Source organism: Balaenoptera acutorostrata, chromosome 10, assembly GCF_949987535.1.
Source record: "Balaenoptera acutorostrata chromosome 10, mBalAcu1.1, whole genome shotgun sequence".
NCBI lineage: Eukaryota > Metazoa > Chordata > Mammalia > Artiodactyla > Balaenopteridae > Balaenoptera > Balaenoptera acutorostrata.
This window is the reverse complement of record NC_080073.1, coordinates 30,298,242-30,318,209: the sequence shown is the minus strand read 5'-3', so window position 1 is coordinate 30,318,209 and position 19,968 is coordinate 30,298,242. Positions and strand designations below refer to the sequence as shown.

General features: G+C 43.4%; 1 protein-coding gene across 17 annotated transcripts in view; it reads right to left on the bottom strand.

Annotated features, from left to right (window-relative positions):
- The window catches only part of FHIT (fragile histidine triad diadenosine triphosphatase), a 1,493,627-nt gene that overhangs the window by 18,063 nt on the left and 1,455,596 nt on the right, over window positions 1-19,968 (bottom strand). For 14 of the 17 annotated variants that reach the window (XM_057555627.1, XM_007192363.3, XM_057555625.1 and 11 more), the window contains one exon: window positions 569-846. The exons of the other annotated variants lie outside the window; for them this stretch is intronic. The gene's annotated coding sequence lies outside the window, so the exon portion shown is untranslated. Of the gene's footprint in view, window positions 1-568; window positions 847-19,968 lie in introns of those variants that run through there. 17 annotated transcript variants of the gene reach the window in all.

Sequence of the window (19,968 nt, the reverse complement as noted above, 5' to 3'; positions counted from 1 at the left end):
GCTTTTTGTGAAAAAGAAAAGTCCTGCTTTGGGCTCTCTGTAGCAGTGCTCTTGGCGTGTTTTATTTTTTCCTCTGTAACTCGAATCCCCTGTTTTATTAATCTACCAGAGGGAAAGAAAGAGCCTACTTCTGTCATCCTTCCTTAAAGAAATTGACTGTTACGGGCAAGGGGCATGCTTCCTCAACCAATTTTGAGAGCTTCCCCATTATTTTCCTTACATTCCTACCACTCCAGCAGCCCAGAACGGTGTCCAATCAGCACATTACATGTTTATTAGTTTCCTGAAGCTAATTTTGCCATCTAGCTTAAGACTGCCTCTCTGCACCCAAGGCAGGAGGAGAATATAACCGAGGAAAAGGTGGACATTTCTCATTCTATTATCTTACCTACCATGAAGGAAACTCTGTAAATCTTCTCTCAGCCTTAACAAACCTTTGGTTTGCAGGAAGCACAGGAGATCTGAGAGATCAACATCCTCAGTTGTGCCTTTCAGAGGACCCCAAATGTCAATTTTTAAGTTAGCCAACATGCAAGCTAAATATTTTAACTATCATTTTATTTCCATCCAGGCCAAGGGACAATTTAGAAAAGGTTCTATTCTAAGTACATAGCCAAGGAAGTGTGGAAGGGCCACGGGTGCTGTCGTTTTGAAGGCAGCCTGTCAGTCACTGTGATTGAAACATAACCCCGACTGCTTCCACAAGCATAATAAAACGCTTTGCAAAAGGCTGTCGAATTGTAGGATGTAATAAAGTCTGCTTAGTTTCATTTTCAGTGCCGCAGGGTCCTAAAGCACGAGGCCCATTTCCTTATGCCTTGGGATTTGTTTGAGTTCCTTTGGTGCCTGGAAATGACAGAACATAAACCAGACATTTAGTTAGGACAAATAGCATTTTTTTTGATCCATGGCAATAAACAAAATGTAAATTTGCTTACTGCCGATCTCTTAGATTGCCATTAACATGTTACATGAAGCCATATAGATGTGGGCCGGTGGCGTGACATAGGTGGATTCCAGCCCTGCTGATGCCCGTACTCCCTGGATCTCCACCTGTTCTGTGGCTTCTACCCACAGCCTAGGCCCCAGAGGTCAACCACATGGTCTCTTAATCTGTTTTAAGGACGCAAGTCTTATATACAAAATGAAGCCAATTCAGACCTTGAATTAGATAAGAATAGATTCTCAAACATAGACATTATCAGAAGTACCTGGTAAGCTTGTAAGAAAAACACAGATTTCTCCAGCCTGCCTTCCACATTCTGAATTAGCAGGTGTGGAGAGAAGGCCAAGAATCTGTGCTTGTTAACAAGCCTCCATATGAGTCTGAGGCACCCGCCCCTGGATCAGGGGAATTCTTGAGCTAGTATATAGCATGCAGAATCAGCTTTGCTTCAAGGCCAAGTTACCTGAAGGATTTAGGCCAGGCCTAAAACAAAGGATTTCTACTTATAAAATAGGAAAGTGGGGGAAGCCCTTTAATCTTATTTGCAGAAAAAGAAAAAAAAAGATAATTCCTAGCTCATAGAAATGTATTTCATAGCTCTGATACCCTCTCTTTACCCCAAAGGAGAACCTGTCGGAGCCTTGGCTTCTGGGCCTTACTTACTGGCATTAGTAACGTGGGTGTGGTCAGGAGCTGGATTAGCTGGGGCTAACTTTCTTGGAGGACACTACAAGGGCAGACCATTCCAGGAAAGGGAAAATTAAATAGGAGGGGGAGACAGAGCAGAATTTTCCAGGCTAGATTTCATACAATTCGGGGGAGGTTGAAAGAAAGGGCTCTTAGGAGATATTAGGGGCAGCTACCATGGGTGTGACATATGAAGAGATTTTGAGAACCACTGTGGAGATGCACAAATGGACTTTCCTTCAGGATTTTCCAGAGACTTCAGTGAAGATTTACATGGCTTTTCACTTACTGTTCGCTATTTACGGCTTTGAGTGCAACACTGTGGACACAGACCTGGGAGGCCAAGGTGCAAGGACCCAGCTTCCTGCTCGTTCTGGTGTGTAGTTCAAGGATATGCTCAATACCTCAATACGGGCCCATTCAGCCCCACTGGGTGAGGACACACGGGCACACACTTCAGCTCTGGTTCATGGAGTGAGTTTTTAGTGAGTCTAGCACTATACTTTTTCTATAAGTTCATAAGAAGGCCAGAGAGCAAAGGGCTGGCAGGGCATCCCTTTGGAATTACATCTGCTCCCTTCCAGGATCCAGAACACAGAAAGCAACTCACTTCTGCTTCAGCCTTCACACTTCGGTTCAGGATCCCCTCCCCGCCTCCCCAGGTCCACTGATGTCTGTAAGTGAGGCGTGGAAAGTAGGGGGTAGGTACCAGTCAATTTGCACCCTCCCCACCCCCTGCAGAAGGGGGCCTGTCTCGTTCCTGTGTGGCGCGGGGATCTTCCCCTCTTGCTCCCAGCACCGCCCATCTTGCTTGCACACGTGCGGCATCTCCCGATCATTCGTCATTGCCCTTGTCCTTGAACGCTTATTGACTCTGAGTCGGAGGCACCTGTGCAGGCCTGAGAATGGATGTGTCCTTTCTTTTCCTCCGCCTCACCTGTCGAGGGCAGACTTATGTCCTAGGAGAAGTTTCCCTCGGTTTTAGTTTTGGTCTTTTCAACACCGTGGCCCTGTGTTATTTCCTTCACCCGCCCTTCCCGACACCAGCCCTGTAATTTCTGAATCTCCCTGGATGCCTCTGCGTCCATTCCTGAGCAGGCGTTCTGTCAGTCTGCTTCTGATGCTTCTGCAAAGCATGCCTCACACGGCCTTGGCATTCAAGCTGTCCGCCTGGCTACTTAAGGCTCTGTCTTCAGCAGTTCCTTCTCTCCAGCTAGCCTGGAAGCTTGCGGGAGGCAAGAGTCCGCTTTTCATTGCCAGAGCACAGCGAGTGAACACGTCGGACTTTGAGACTTGGGGCGGAAGCCCAGCCTCGTCATTTACTGGCTGTGTGTGTGCGTGTGGGTGACGTAAGACGTGCAGGGTTGGGGCTGCGGGAAGGACTGAGGGGGTTAACACACGTAAAGCGCTCAGAGCCGTGCCTACCGCATCAGAAGGACCCACCAGTGTGAGCCTCCGTTGCTGTCCTCATCACTACTTACTCTCTGTGTTGCACTGCCAGGCAGAGGCCACCAGGCAGCAGAGGCCCACGAGCGTCCAAGCAAGTGAAAGTCAGTGCTGAGCTACACGGGGGGAGATTCGGCCTCGTTCCCCAAGAGGGCACGTCTGGGCAACGGACTCACCTTGCCATCTTCTGGTTGGACTACATGTACTTCGTGCCCTTCGTGTCTCCACTTCCCTTTGATCTCACCTCTAGGCAGTGGTGTTTTCAATGCTATGTGGGCGTATCAACACATGTATTTACTGAAGCATGAAGAAGGCTCTAAGGAGGGTGCAAAGAGCTGAATAATGAGATCCTCGGGGTGCTTCCAGCCCATTTGGGGAAACCCATCACACAGGGTGAGGCAAGGCAGTAGATAATCGGGTGCCAGGTAAGCAGTCCAGAAAATGTGGGCTTTTGGAGTTCTGAAAACAGAAGCCCAGAATGTCCGAGGTTTGACTGATCCCCCTGAACACGTGCTTTTCAAGTATTTCTGTGTTCCTAAGGAACACAGTGAAGATGAGCTGGGACTGTCCCGTCCCCCTGCAAGGCCACGCTGGAGGAGGAACAGGTGGCATCATGAAGCTCAGAGCAGGGGCTGGCTTTACAGAGCAGGAGATGGAGACAGAAGGGAGGCCCCGTGGCTCTGCAGGGTAGAAGAGATTTTGGGAGAGGGGAGCTTTGAATTAGGAAGGAAAATAAAACAGTCCGATGGAGAAGATGTAAGTAAGTTTTGAGTAAGATCTGCTGTGTGGGCTGTAATCCTTTCGCCCATCTCTCCCTGAAACCTTCAGGAAAGTGTTTGGAGTCGATTTGCAGTTTGTTGTCCTGCCTGAGTAAGTACAGGGTGAAAGCAGGGGGCCAGGGGATCCCAGCCGTGGTCTGAACTGAACCACGCCAATGTTTCCGTAAACATGCGGGCATCATCAGGCTTCCATAAAGTCTCTCTCCACAAAAAAATGGGGCAGACTCCTGTTTCCAACAGTTCCAACCACCCTCTGCGTATATTCAAGGGAACCTCTTCTTACTGTGTCAGTGAAGGAGACTCTTCCCTATTAACCCCGTCCCTCCTACATCCTAGAGGCCCAGGGGAGGAGGTCCCTTCTGTCTTGAAGCTAAGAAAACAGATCACTGTCTCTCTTTCTAAAGATGAACCTGGGTGGGAGCTGACCCCAGGTAATCTACCTTGGTAGAGTGTCAAAGGAACTTTTGGGATCATAAAAACGCAATCTGCCTCCCTGTTTCTTTAAGGTAGTGTTTCTCACCTAGGCTGCTTTGTGGTTTAGACCCCCTGGGGAGGTCTAAACAATGCCAAGCCTCCACACCTGCCCTAGAGATTCTGATCTAACCATCTGGAGTGTGGCCTGGGCTGGCAGGGAATTATTAAGTGTGAAGGTGAAGACTCCGAGCTCGTCTCCCTCTTCATTCAATTCCAGAGTGTGCTCCCAGTAAAATGCTCCAAAGGCCCAAAGCAATTCAGTTGCTGGAGACAGGTTTCAGGAGCCTTCAGTGGCAAATATTCAACTTCTACTAAGGTTGTCTGTCCTCTGCCCTCTTAGCAGAGCCACACGTACAGGACAAGTATTGTCCATCAAAGGTAGTGCCTCTTGCCCACAAGCATGAATAAATTAACTTGTTTTGCATCCATCCCAAAGCTGACACAGAAATGGTTTTAAAACAAAGTAACTACACTCGGCCACAAAACAAAGCTGTGAGACCCTAACATAAAATTCCTCTGTAATAGCTCTCTCTTTTTTTTAAAAAAGTAACTCTTGGTTTGTAGCAGGCTTGAGATACAGGCAGACAGCCATGGAAAGTCATTTTGCTCACACCAAAAGCAAGGTGAGCCATTTTCTAAGGGCAGGCACCCCTGACCCCTGCTTTTCAGCTTTTTCTTAATAAACTGGTCTCAGAAATTGGACCACAAAAGCTGCTGATGGCAATCTCTTACAGTACGTGGGTAAAAAAGAAGCTGGGGGAGAAGAAATGGCAAGGATCAGAGAGCCACTCTGATTAGTAACCGAGGCGACGCAATTATCCTTCCATTTACAGCCAGGAAGGGGTTACCCTTCCCCAAGTGCAGTGGCCAGAAACCCAGTGATGTGAGGATGGGCTCAAGAGAGCAGGGCAACTTCCCAGCACTTTTTCTCACTCAAAACTGTTCCTCTGTGGCTGGTTACACATGCGGATTAATAACACAACTTCCTACTATGAGAGGGTGTTACTTAACTTCCCTTTTTTTTTTTAAGAGCTTTTTAATTATTATTTATTTATTTTTGGCTGTGTTGGGTCTCCGTTTCTGTGCGAGGGCTTTCTCTAGTTGCGGCAAGCGGGGGCCTCTCACTATCGTGGCCTCTCTTGTTGTGGAGCACAGGCTCCAGACGCGCAGGCTCAGTAGTTGTGGCTCACGGGCCTAGTTGCTCCGCGGCATGTGGGATCTTCCCAGACCAGGGCTCGAACCCGTGTCCCCTGCATCAGCAGGTGGATTCTCAACCACTGCGCCACCAGGGAAGACCCTTAACTTCCCTTTAAACAGGGTCTGTTTCCCAATCCTCCGCATTTGTCACCTTGAGGGGGGCACAGAAAGCAGCTCCGGGCACCATGTGGCCAGCCCCCCTCAGGAGGGGAGATGCAGACCTCTGTCCTGAGGCGAGGTCGGGGCTCACCCCGGGGCTGTCCTTTGTGGAGTGGCCACAGACTCAGCATTGTCACTCTTCTCTTTGAAGGGATAAGTCAAACGCAAAGAATAGTGACCATGCAAGAAAGATGATGCCAGCGCTTGTGGCTGTGAGTGATTTACCGCAGCCCGGCAGGGCTTATCTCCTCTTTGATCCCCTTGTGTCCTGGCAAACGAAGCTACACAAGCTTTGAGGCTTGGTGTTGGGAGTGAGGGGGCGGAACAGAGCAAACCCACCCCTAGGCAACTCGTGCTGCTCCGTGGGCATGTTCTCGTGTCCCACTTGGAGGCACTAAGGCTTCTGTCTTCCCTGTTTGGTCCATGGACATTCACTTCCCTGTATCCGTGCCTCTCAGAGACTCTCCCTAAAAGGCTTCCTCGTTCTGATGGAGCTGATGAAGAACAGCCTTTATTTGTCTCTAAATCTTTAGCTGATATTACTTTTCCCCGAGACTCAGTGGAAATGAAAAAGGATTACTTTATATTTCCTTCCGTCTACCACGAACGAAACTAATTTTGAGAAAGAAAGTCCCTACAATGGGAAACACTTTCCCTTCCTTCAAATCCTCCAGGGGGCAAAGGAAAAGCTAAGAGGTCTGCGTGCTTTGTCATTTACTTTGTCTGGCAGCTTCTTCTTATCGTGCTTTTGAGGGTGACCTTCCTCCAGCATATTCCTTCGCTCTAGTTGTCTCTCCTGTTATAATAGAATTTTCGAGCCAAGTGTGGAACAGGCTACCTTTGATAATTAATGGCTCTGAGAGTTTGCTGAGTGTGTTATTTAATTAATGGCACTTGTGTCTGGAGTGTCTACAACTCTGTAGTTGAATAAAAGGTATATTTGCTGAGGGATTATAGACAAATACTCAAGGATCATGACGGTGAGAATTTGTCGGGGTTCAGCACATTTAACAGCCTAATGGGGTCATTATATTTTTTCCTTTCCACCATTTAAAAGGCACTGAAGTTGATAGAACTGTGTTCCGTTTGCCTTGTATGTAAGCTGAGATTACAATCCAAAAAAATCCTTAGGCTGATGGGTAAAAGTCTGGTACCTGAAGCAGAGCCTCTCATCAAAAACAGAGATGACATCTTTAATGTTGTATTTTAATGCTATGAAACTGATGGTCAAATAAGTTATGGTTTACTTCAGTTACTCACAAATAGGCTAACGTGAATTACGTTCAAGTTCTATGTGGCACCAAAAGATCAAGGGTTGAAAACTGGCAAGAAAACACAGTTGAAGGTTATTGGGAATAGAGACTATTTCACACTACCCTGCTTCTCCCGAGTTTCTAGTGCTGAGAATGAAATGCAGATTGTGAAAAGACAAAGATGAACGTATCCCATACAGAGGTGTCAGCTGCCCATATAGGGAAATCTCTATAGCTCCATCTCTACATGTGTTCAGATAGACTGTAAATACAAAGGTCTAGTTTTAAGCCTGTACCATCACTGTGTGTGCCTGAGCAAGTTGTATCTGCTCTCTAGACCACAGTTCCTTCCTTTGTAAAACAACAGGTTGAAGTAATGCCTCTTTATACTCCCTTCCAGCCCAAAGATGCTCAGAGTCTCGGATTTTTCTCAGTAGGGAGATGGAAACTTTCTCTTCCGCTGATAGGAGAGATAGCTGATTGCTCACCCTGGGGATTTAAGGGTTATTTTGTCCAGGAAGAGACCCCTGGGGATATGCAGAGCCCTATAAATGTGCCCTGCAAGGGGGCTAGGAGGCTCACCTCTTCTCCAAAGCTCAGGTGGATGGTCCAGGGGAGAAGGCCTCGAGCCAGGGGCCCCCCCGCCCCACTCTCTCCCTCCTGCTGGAGACCTCCCCACCCCTGGCAGACAGTGGAAGCAGAGGCACTGGCTGGCTCAAAGGGCTCAACTGGAGTGAGGAGAGAGGCCCTGAAGGCTGTGCTCAGAAGCTTCTCTTTTCTGGGTGGGAGGGAAAGCCATCTGGCCAGCTCCTGTGCTAGGGGTGTGCAGCCTTACGTATGGAAAACTCATTTAATCTTCACTTCAGTCCCATGGCGTAGATATCAGAACCCCAGTTTAACAGCTGGGAAAAAGTCACACAGTAAGTGCAGGAGTGGAACCAGATCTCCTTAACTCCAGAGATCAACCCCTTTTCACAAGTGCAGTGTCCAGCATAGTATCCACCACCCACCCATGGTTAATGAGAACTAAGAAACGTGGCTAGTCTGCATGGAGATGGGCGGAAAGTATAAAACATCTACCGGCCTTCAAAGACTTACTCTAAGCAAAGAATATAAAATATCACATTCATTTTTTATATTTGTATAATTTTTATATTAGGAATTTTTCATATTATAAAGGTATCATTAAATTTGGATATATTGGGTAAATATAACATATTATTAACATTAATTTAATCTGTCCTTAACGTGGCTTCTGGAAAATGTAAAAGGACATGTGTGGCTCACATTCTGTTGCTATTGGACAGCACTGCTCTAAGACAGTATCCTGGGGTGCAGGCTCTGGGGAGAGCACACAGTGAAGCTGCTCTGGGGGTGGGGGGACCCCTGGGAGTATCTAAAGGGTTGACTTAATATTTAAGAGCATGGGCTCTGGGCTCAAGTTAGGCCTGTGACTTGTTAGATGTGGAACCTTGGTCAAGTTACTTTGCCCACCTATGCCTCAGTTCCACCACCTACATATCAGGAAAATAGTAGCATCTACATCATAGAGTTGTTATGAGGACTAAAGATGATACAAGTGAAGCATTTAGTGTAGTACCTGGCCCAGAGAAAGGTCTAGATTCTAAAGAAATATTGTCACTCATTCATTCGCTCAGTGTTTTTGAGCACCCCTGAGATGCCAGGCACTGTTCTAAGTGCCAAAGACAATGGCCCTGTCCTCGGACACTTACTTGCTAGTGGAAGGTACAGATAAACAAATAAGTCTATAATAGGTGACAGGTGATCGTGAGCCCTATGAAGAAAAATAAGTCAAGTTTAAGGGATAGGAGGAAACAGGGCTCTATTTTAGGTTGGGGACTTGGGGAAGGCCCTTCTGAGCAGATGACATTTCAGTCAAATACTGAATGGAGGGAGGAAAGGAGAGAATTCCAGGCAGGAGGGACAAAAAATGCCAGGGCCCTGAGGCGGGAGCTTGTCTGACATAATCTAGTAACCGCCAGGGAACAGGAAAGCTGGAGGCAAGAGTGTGGGGCAGAGTCAGGGGAGATGAGACTGGATTCTATCCTGAGTCCTTCTCTGTGGCCTACAAGGCCTCCCATGATTAGGTCCTGGTTGGCTTTACAAAGTATAGGGGAGGGACATGATCTGATGTCCCATTTAAAAGGATCATAAACTTAACATATTTCCTATTTTAATATGTTCATTCTTTTGTATGACCTCGGGTGAGTTTGAGGGTATAGATGTGTATTTTAAGAGTCAGGTCAACAGCTGACATAAGATATTCTATATAAAGAAGCTATATTTTTAACTGCAGCATCATGAAACCTTACCCAGAATGAGGGGAGTTCTTAGGTTTTATTGGAAATAATTTTCTTTTAAACTTTTGCACTACTTTTCATTTCCATTGAGTGTCATTCTTTTGAAGGATTAAAGAAATAAAAATTAGCTACAAACAAGATCTTCAAACTTAAAAAGAAAAAAGAAAAGAGAAAAAAAGAAAAACCTGCTCAGATAGACAACAGATCCTTGAAAGGAGAGTATAAAGTAAACCCTTGATAGGGATGTCACAGATAAATGCTGATTCACTGCCTTGAGCATATTCCTTTTTCCAAATGGATAGCTCTGGAATCTGCAGGAGTCGCCAGAGAGATAAGAGAGGGGGCAGAGTTCTAAGAGGAGCCCTGTTACAAAGCTTCCCTTTCCCATAACTATCTGTGACTCTGGCTTATTTCTAATTAAAAAATGATTAATGCAATATCATGGGCTTTCAGTTCTTCAAAACAATACCACCCCATCAGCTTGCAGCTCAGAATGCCCACAGTTCTTAACTTTTTTGGAGCCTCACTGGAACACGATATGGAGCTTTAGAGGAAAATTGCTAAGAACATCTAATTACATTCAAAGCCATTTTTTGCCTGTCTTAAAGGAATGAAAATGATGTGCCGGTTTTTATAGCCCTTCTTGACCGAAAGATATCTGCTGGTGGAAAGAGAGTCCTCAGTTGGGCTCTTCTAATGCTTTAATTATTACGTGATCTATCATCTTACGCAACGACTCGCACACTTCGAAAAATCTCTTAAATATGCATTAAAATTGATTGGCTAATCCTAGACCATGGGGCTGGCTCTTGGAGGGCATGTAATTGTCTGTGGGCATGGGGTGGTAGACACAACTGACACAAAGTCAACTACTTTATGGTGGGATAAGGTAGAGAAATCCATTTGGCCACAGGTAGGATTGACACTGCACTGCCGACTTGCGCAGAATGCTGTTACACGCTTGCTTGTTCTTCAATCAGTCGTGTTGCTTCAGATTCATCATCAGCATCTCTGGGGCAGGGATGCACTTCACCTACTGTGCCTCAGACAGTGTTGGGCTCCAAGTGGGATCTCAACAAATAGTTGGTGATTGAGTTCTAGAACCTCAAGGTTAAAGAGGTCCTCTAGGAGGCAAGCAATCTGGGCCCACGTTGTAGCCAGGACTCTTGATGCCAAGTAAGGAAACCCCATTTCAAATGAGCCTCCAGAGAAAAGTGCCTTTTCGACCTTTTAACTATGAAGGATGGGGTGGCTGTAGACAATTCTTCCTCCTCCCTTTATCTTTTGTCTCTCTTTCCTCTGGGGGCTTGTCCTGCATCAGCCTTCTCCAAATATGAGCAGGATGACTGCCAGTAGCCTCAAGTCTAGTCTATATCACCCCTTCTAGGGCTTCTCTCTCTATGTCCATACACCAAACGGTAGAGAAGCTCTCTAACTGGCCAAGCTGGAGTCACATGCTTACAACTGGGGTTTTGGGAGAGATTGGCAGTTCCAAAGTCCCATGTCTGCTACACCCATCCTATTTTCTGTTTGACTCCCTCAGCTGTTTTCTAAATATTTTGAAATCCAAAGGCTATTTACAGACTTTTGGTGAAAACCCCCTATCTCTAAAGGAAACCCTAACTGAAAGGTCTTGAACGGAGCCCTTGGGAGTCCTCACTGATTCCAGGAATGCAACATCTTATGCGTTATGGTCCACGGTGGATCAGCTGTGATTCACTCCTCTTCATCAAATGCAGTTTTAGTTTTCAGGCAAATATTCAGCCCATAGCCGATGCTGCATAGGGAAACAGGATAGCACTGTCTCTTGGGCAGAGTGGTTGTGATGATTGGATAAAGTGACCTGTGCAAAGCCCCCAGCACAGAAATCACCAAATACTGGTACTTTTCCTGAAGTTAGTGAAGAAGCAGGAGTAAGCTATATCTTGCACCTCAGCTTCATTGTACAACTCTTGTCTTTAGTTAGCTAGGATTTAATCAGAGGAGGACATTTCTATACAGAGACCAACCAACTTTAGTGTAAAGGTAAGTGTGGGCTCCAGAGTCAGACTGCCTGGGTTGCCCAGACTCTCCACGTATAACCTGAGAGTCCTTGGGAAAGTCCTACAGCGACCATAGGCCTAGTTTCCACATGTGAACATTGGGACAATACTAGAGGGTTGTTGTGGGGTTTAACTGAAATAAAGCCTGCGAAGTGCTTGGTATAACTTGCCCATAATGAGATCTCCATAAGTGGTATCATTAAGAATCATTAATAATGAAGCATCCTCTGTGGTGGTTTCCCCTCCTCAGTTCCTGAAATAATGATCTTCTAGGCCAGCGTGGTCCCTTAAAGTCAGGGAGGATGGCCAAGACGAGGAGAATCGACTCTCTGATTTAACAGTGTAACTGACAGCGGGGGGTCCGGCTGCTCGCTGCTCAAAAGCCAATAAAGAGGCAAGGTTGGTGGAAAGGAAAGTTTGCTTTAATTTGGATGCCGGCAAATGGGGGGGGGGAGGGGGGGGGAGGCGGACTCCTGTCCAGTGGCCAACTCCCCCCGCCCCACCCGCCATTACCAGTGGGCAAGAGCTTTTACAGGCTGAGGGGGAAGGGGCTGCATGCAGAAACAGCACAGTCAGCTCCGACAGTCATCTTGAAACTGGTCATGGGGTGGTCTGACCAGTGTCATCTTGACTGTTTTAGGTACAGTTAATCTTCAGTTCCAGCGTCGGTTTGTTCCCACTTCCTTGAGGCCAATTCTCAGAATTGTGGCAACTTCTAACACGGCTACAGTCTAGTCATCAGGTAGTTGACTTCTCCCACCTCCTGGGGGTTTCAGTATCTACAAGACAGCTCACAGGATATGGCTGTGAATATTATCTATAGCCCTTGAGGAGGAACTAAAGGTTCTTGGCTTTGTTTACTAACTGAACTATTACTGTTTTGTCCTGTTTGACTGTTTTCCTTTGTTTCTGCATTTTCTCACTTGTCTGATTGAACTTATTCTTCGGCTGAAGTTTTTTTCACAGACAGAAGGCAGGCTGAGGACACGGGTTGGGGGAAGGACCGTAGGGTCCTGCTCCGTTTCAGTAGTGGAGTGTCTGTGAAGAATATATGCGGCAATTATTCTTTTCTGTTTAAACTTATTCTGGAATAACTGAATATCCAGCCAGCAATTAAACCATACATTAAAGTCAATCTCTTCCTTCCTTTTCTTTTGTCCTTAAATTTTTTCATTTATCTTATTTATTTTTAGTCCTTGTGATGGTGAAATATAACATATACAGAAAAGTGTGTGTGTGTGTGTGTGCGCGTGTATAGAGCTTACAGAATTAATACAAAGCCAACGTGTCTTGCCACCCACCGATGACGAGGAACAGGACATTGCCAGCCCTTCTATCCTCTCACTCCACACTCCCCTTCCAAATCGCAAGCTCCTTCTTGCCTCCTCCACAAAGGTAACCACTGGGCTGATTTTACGATGATTGCTTCCTTGCTTTCCTTTATAATTTTACCTTGTAAATGAATGTATCTCTAAACACTATAATTTAGTTTTGCCTGTTTTTGAACTTTATGTGAATGCAATCACACAGTATGTATTCTTTTGTGTTTCTGTTGTTCTGCATTCTTGCAGACACTTGATATTGTCAGTCTTTTACAATTTTGACTATTGTGGTGGGTATATAGTGGTATTTCATTGTGTTTAAAGTATACATTTCCCTGATGACTAAGGATTACTGGCCATTTTGAGACCTATTTTTTATGAAGTGTGTGTTCAAATCCTTTTGTACTTTCTACTAGGCTGTTGACTTTCTCTAATTGGCTTATACATTTTTTTCTTTTTCTTTTCTTTAAAAATATTATCTTCTGGATACTGGCCCTTCATTGGTTGTATACATGGCAAATAGCTTCTCCCACTCTGTATCTTGCATTTTTCTCTCTTACTCTCCCTTAATGGTTTTTTTTTTTTTTTTTTTTTTTTTTTTTTTAATGGCTGTGTTGGGTCTTCGCTTCTGTGCAAGGGCTTTCTCTAGTTGTGGCAAGCGGGGGCCACTCTTCGTTGCGGTGCGCGGGCCTCTCACCATCGCAGCCTCTCCCGCTGCGGAGCACAGGCTCCAGACGCGCAGGCTCAGTAGTTGTGGCTCACGGGCCTCGTTGCTCCACGGCATGTGGGATCTTCCCAGACCAGGGCTGGAACCCGTGTCCCCTGCATTGGCAAGCAGATTCTCAACCACCGCGCCACCAGGGAAGCCCCCTTAATGGTTTTTGATAAACAAAATTAATTTGAATGTAGTCCAGTTTATCAATCTTTTTTTAATAATAATGCTTTCTGTCCTATTTAAAAAGTCTTGCCCTATAGCAAGACCATGGCAATATTCTCCTATATTCCCTTCTAAATTTGCACTTCAGATTTTGAATTATAATCCACCTGGAACTGACTTTTGCATATGGTATGAGGTAGGGTATAGTTTCATTAGTTTTCTACATGGATATCCAATTTTTTCAGAACCATTTATTGAACAGATTTTCCTTTCCCCATAGTTCTGTGATGTCATTTTTATCTTATATCAAGTGTTCATATATGCCTGTATCTGTTTCTGGGCTTTCTAGTTTGTTCCATCACTCTATTTATCCTTGTACCAACACCATGCTCTCTTAACTTTTGTAGCCTTGTAATAAGTCAATATCCTTTAAGAGTAAGCCCTCCTATATACTTCTGTCTTGTTCTTTTAATCGTCTCTGGCTACATTTCCATCAGTATTTTAGAACTAATTTTCCAAAAAAAAAAAAAAAGAAACCCACCACCACCACCAAAAATTATGGCATTAAATTTATACGTAAATGTGAGACAGCACTAAATTTATAGGTAAATCTGAGTAGCATTAAATTTATAGGTAAATCTGAGAAGACTTGAGTCTTTATAAAACTGAGTCACTCATGTCTCCATTTATTTAATTCTTCTTTAATGCCTCTTAATAACATTTTAGTTTTCTATCTAGAAGCTCGCATATCTTTAATTATTCCTAGGCATTTGATTTCTGATATTAATATAAGCTAACTTTAAATTTTTTCATACTCTGTGTGGTCTTATGGACGGTTTGTGTCCCCTCAAAATTCACATGTTGAAGCTCTAACTCCCAACGTGATAGTAATTGGAGATATGGCCTTTAGGAGGTAGTCGGGTTTAGATGAGGTCATGAGGGTAGAGGCCCCACAATGGGACTAGTGTCCTTATAAGAAGAGTGAGATTAAAGCTCACTCTCTCTTCTCCACAGGAGGACACAGTGAGAAGGTAGCCAGCTACAGGCCAGGAAGAGGGCTCTCGCCAGAACCCAACCATGTTGGCGCCCTTATCTTAGACTTCTAGCCTCCAGATGTAAGAAATAATTATCTGTTATTTAAGCTACCCAGTCTATTGTATTTTGTTATGGTAGCCTGAGCGAAGACAACGGCCGAGAAATTCAAAACTTGCATATGTTGATCTTATATTCAGAGGTCTTGCTAAGCTTTCTGATTAATTTTAATTGTCTCTCAGTAGAGCCTTTTGAGTTTTCTGCATGCATCATATTGTATATCAATAATGACAGTTTTATTCCTTCCTTTCTAATCCTCCTATCCTTTTATTTATTGTTCTTGCCTTACTGTACTACCTGGGACCTTGGGTACACTGTGAAATAGCAGGGCTAATCGTGAATATTCTTATCTCATAGCAGTCTCAGGTGAATAATGTTCAACATTTCATCCTTAAGTACAGATTCCTTCCTAGCTCTAGTTTTTCTAGAACTTTTACGTTTATTAAGTTGGATGTTGAATTTGATCAACTTTTATTCAGCATCTACTGAGATGATCCTATCATTTATCCTTTATTAGTCTGGTGAAAGGCATAAGATTAGTCTAATGTGTTATTCTTTTCATAGATCGTGCACACACATTGCAATTAATCTGTCTGTCTACCTATAGGGTATCCTTTTAAGATGGTGGCGTCTGTGTTTCCATGTGCAATTAGTCTATCTATTTCCCTTCTGTTATGTTCCTGTCAGGTACATGTGTGAGGCAACTCATACAACAATTTGAGAAGTGGGAGAGGTTTTTCTTTTTCCTTTTCTCTGGCAGAATTTGTTCCACCAGTCATAAGATTCTTACTGAGAATCTTATTCAGATTCTTGTTTCTTTCTTAATTGTGTGGTAGAATTCACCAGTAAAGCTATCTGGGCCTGACATTTTCTTTGTGAGAAGGGTTTTAATTCAGGTTTGAGTTCTTTAATAGTTATCAAATTATTCGTATTTTTCACTTTGTGTCAGTTTGGGTAAACTGCATTTTTTTCTAGAAAAATAAATTTAATCCCAATTTTCAAACTTATTGGTCTAAGATTATTCATTACATGCTCTTCTCCTTTTTAATGACTGCAATATCCACAAAGATGTGTAGCGTATTAACTTTTAGCTTTAATTTTTTTCTAATAAATGCATATGAGTCATAATTAAAAGTAAATCACCCTCTAAACACACCTTTAGTTGCATCCACAAGTTTTAGTCGTCTTCATTCAGTTCAAAATTGTTTCCAATTTCTACTTGATTTCTTCTTCTTTAGAATTCCTTTTGTATGAGTCTGCTGGTGGTGAATCCTCTCAGCTTTTGTCAGGAAATACGTTTGTTTCACCTTCATTCTATAAGAATATATGAACTGGGTATGGAATCTAGGTTGGCAGCTATTTTTTTAAGCTCTTTAGAGATGTAATTCCATGGTCTTTTGATTTTTCTGTTGTTGTCTTTGGTCTAATTATTACTCCATTGAAAGTAAGGTTTTTTTTTTTTTCTTTTTACTATTAAATCTAACAAATTACTCTTTGGATTTGATTTTCTGCGGTTTTACCATGATGTGCCTAGGTGCGTATTCTATACCCCCAACTCTGGGTTTGGTGTGGTCTTGAATAGTTGGACTGATGACTTTTGCCAGTTTTGAAAAGTTCTCAGCCATTATCTTTTAAAGTATATCTTCCACTAGAACCCTGTTTTGGAACTGTACATAAGTATCTATTAGACTTTCTCAGTATGTTCTGTATCTTCTGACCTCTCATACTTTTTCCCATTCTCCTTTCATCTCTTCATGGTTCATTCTGAATATTTTCATATGGCTCATCTTTAAGTTCACTAATTCTCTTTTTGCCTGTAAAAAATATGCTGCTAAATTCATTCATTGGGCTACTGGATTTTTCAGTTATAGAATTTCTATTTGGTTCTTTTTCACATCATCTCTGTATTTTTAATAGATTCCAGCTTTCTGCTGATTTTTTTTTTTCAACCTGGTCCTTTCTATCCCAAAAGAAAGTAAACACAGTTATTTTAATGGCTGTGTCTGGGGATTCTAACCTTGGTTATATTGACTTGTCTCCTCATATTACTGTGCAGAGTGTGTGTATGCGTGTGTATGTATACACACTCATATTGGGCATTCTATTTGAAAAAAAATTATTTACAGAAATAATTTAAGATCTTGAATGGATTTATTTTCTTCCAGAGGTTATTTTTTTCTTTGCTTCTTCCAGGAACCCAATGGGACTAGCAATTTAGAATCACCTTACTTCAATTTCTGGGACTGAGACTTTCTCAACTGCCCAGATGTTTTGAAATTGGGCTGCAGTTGATACCAGGGCTGGTTTACATCTGGCTCACTCGTTTTCCAAGGGTATCACTTTCCCAGATCTTCACATTCCCATCCAGGTATGGGAGATTTAGAAAGGGCCCTGCCATTGGCACCCCAGCTTTTATTGCTTTAGCTCCATCTGCCTCTCTAAGACTCATAGATGCCTTCAGGGGAAAGGCGACCCTTCATCCTGGGCTCCTCTCTCTGCATTTCTGTCCTTTCTTGGATCTTGACCCTGTACTCTTGTGATACCTTTTTACCTTTAACAGATGTTTTCTTATACTCTTGTGTAATTTTTCTAGTTGAACACAGTGGGTAGGTTGATTCAAATTATTTGCTCTGTTAGAAGCAGAAGTCACACTTCTTTTTTGGTGGTCTCAAAACAGCCTGCCCTACAGGTTTTGTTCTTTAATTACTGTTTGAACTAATTTCTCATAACTCAAACATTTCCATCATTTATTATCTTTAAAATAGAAATCAGAGGGAACATAATGCATCTACACGTTGGTACAGCTGATGGGCCCTTGCAGTCTCCGTGGCCCACCATTCATTATAAATTGGAGGTAGTAGAAGATACTACAGGGTCTTCTGGATCCTCAGAGAAGTATTAAATCCACAAGGAGCACAATTTAGAGCTGCTTTTGCTAGTGGATCCTGAATTGATTGGTTGCATGCCCACATGATAACTTGATTGATGCCCCTGGAGTGTCAAAATAATGGAGCACTAACTATATAAGAGGTGGCTGAGGGACAGGTTAGGCATAGGCTGGAGTGAACTGCATAAATATTAGCTAGTAGTAAATGATGAGTCCAAGATCAGGTGAATTTTCATAGCCTTTCTTCATATTAACTGCCCATGACCTCCAGGAGGGTCTTTTCCCCCCACCTTCCTTTCTGGCAGAGACAAAGACAAAATGAGAAGAGTGGAAGAGTGGAGAGAAGCAAGTAGAAAAAGAAAAGTCTTGGGAGTGGGTAGACATTTCTAGAAGGTTTTTGCCATATGAGAGTATGCAGATTGATATGTGATAAATTATCCATTTCTGGAGATGAGATAAGGATGAAGATGATGGTGATGACAGGCTTTATCATCATTTTGCAAGATGCAAGGAAAGCTTGAAACTTTTTAAAAAATTAATTAATTAGTTAATTAATTTTTTGGCTGCATCGGGTCTTAGTTGAGGCATGCGGGATCTTTCATTGCAGTGCACGGGCTTCTCTCTAGTTGTGGCGCATGGGCTCCAGAGTGTGTGGGCTCTGTAGCCGAGGCTCGTGGGCTTAGTTGCCCTGAGGCATGTGGGATCTTAGCTCCCTGACCAGGCATCGAACTGGCGTCCCCTGCATTGCAAGACAGATCCTTAACCACTGGACCAACAGGGAAGTCCCAAGCTTGAAACTTTTAAAAATTACTTTTGGGATTTGGACTACACTTTTCTGAAAAAGACTCCATGCTGATGGACCATGTATTTCCGAGATTCAGAAGAGTTAAAATTGACTACAGGACACTAGTCCTTTCTACCACCAGTCGAATTAAATCTCAACAGAACAGTTCTGTAGATTCTTTTAACCATTATTGGCCTGGGAAATCTTTTGCCTGAACTATTAGGGACATTTTAGAGAAAGCTGGATCTTGGTAAAGCATTTTAAAAATAATGAAACAGAACTAAAAACCCATTTTGGAGCCATGGGGTGGACTTATCTAAAAGAATGTTTATAAAGGTAGGTTTTTAAACCTACTATACCTCTTTTGGGTTATGATAAAATAAATCATTTAATGGGACATTAGATTTGATTAATTTTAAAGTCTCTATGATCCTATGGTTTAGCATTCCCAATTTAGGCCATAGGGGCTTGATTTATATTTAGCTAATCCAAATAACTGAGTTTTTAATTCCTTGCTACTGAAATTTGGTTCTGTAAACATAGTCTACACAGAAGGAGGGAAGAGGCAGCATAATCCAGTAGAAACATAGGCAGGAGAGGAAGAAGAAGCAAACTAAAATATCTTTGTTTAAGATGATGGATCCTTTATCTAAAGAGCTTTAGAACATACTAAAATATCACTAGCCTTAAACAAGGGCAAGGGATCATCTCTTACACTTCCATGCTAAAGAAAATCTTTTCTTGTATCAATCTGGGGACGGGCTGAAGGAGTGCTGGCTAACACTTTCCTTGGTATTGAAGACACCCCGAGATGGGGATTACCTAGTGGGTTTAGGACTGAATTGACCAAGGAGCTGAAGTTAACTCTTCCTCTTCCCTGAGGAAACATGAATACTATGATCTGCTCCTTGGGTCTTTCTCATTGGAGGCTGCTGAGCTGAGAGGAGACCCTCTTGGAGAAGGCTGAGATTTTTTCTAAGCTGTTGGGGTAGATTTCAAAAGGTACAATTCAGTGACCAGAACGTGTGCTAAATAAGTAAACCTGTCCTTTCTCGTCCACTTTGACTATTCATGATTATGATATGTGTGGTCCAGTGGCTGAAATTATGGTGATGTTTTTCAAAAATTCTAGTGTCAAAATTTTGCCTTGACAGTACATCTGTAGTTACTAATAATGCTGTTTTGGGCTGACTCAGTTGCTTTGAAATTGCACGGCTGTGTTATGAGTAAATGAGAGGCAACCAATTATCTATAAAGTAAAGGCACGCACAGAGGAGAGTTTGATGAATTACAAACGAACTCTGCTGACACAGCAGGGTGTGGAGACCTGCTCCGCTCTGACTTTCTATCAGCGTTAGGGGCGATGCTTGCATATTTTACAAACAACACACCCCACTCAATTACAACATGGGGTGGGAGTGGGGACAGGAGGTGATAATAAACAAGGGTGTGTAGCGGCAGCAAACCCAAGTACTAAGTACCTAGAGAAAAATACTATGTTCCAGGAAGGATGCAAGGTTAGATAAGAAATGCAGATCCACTGTCATCTAATATGATTTATAACATACACTAAAAGAGCCATCGCAAAACCCCTACCCAGGAACTCAGCCCAGGAGGGGGAGGCAATGCATAAATTCACCTAAGCAGAAGGCAAATGCTGAATTCCTGGAAGCAAACAAAGGATGGCTTCAGGAGGCGGAGG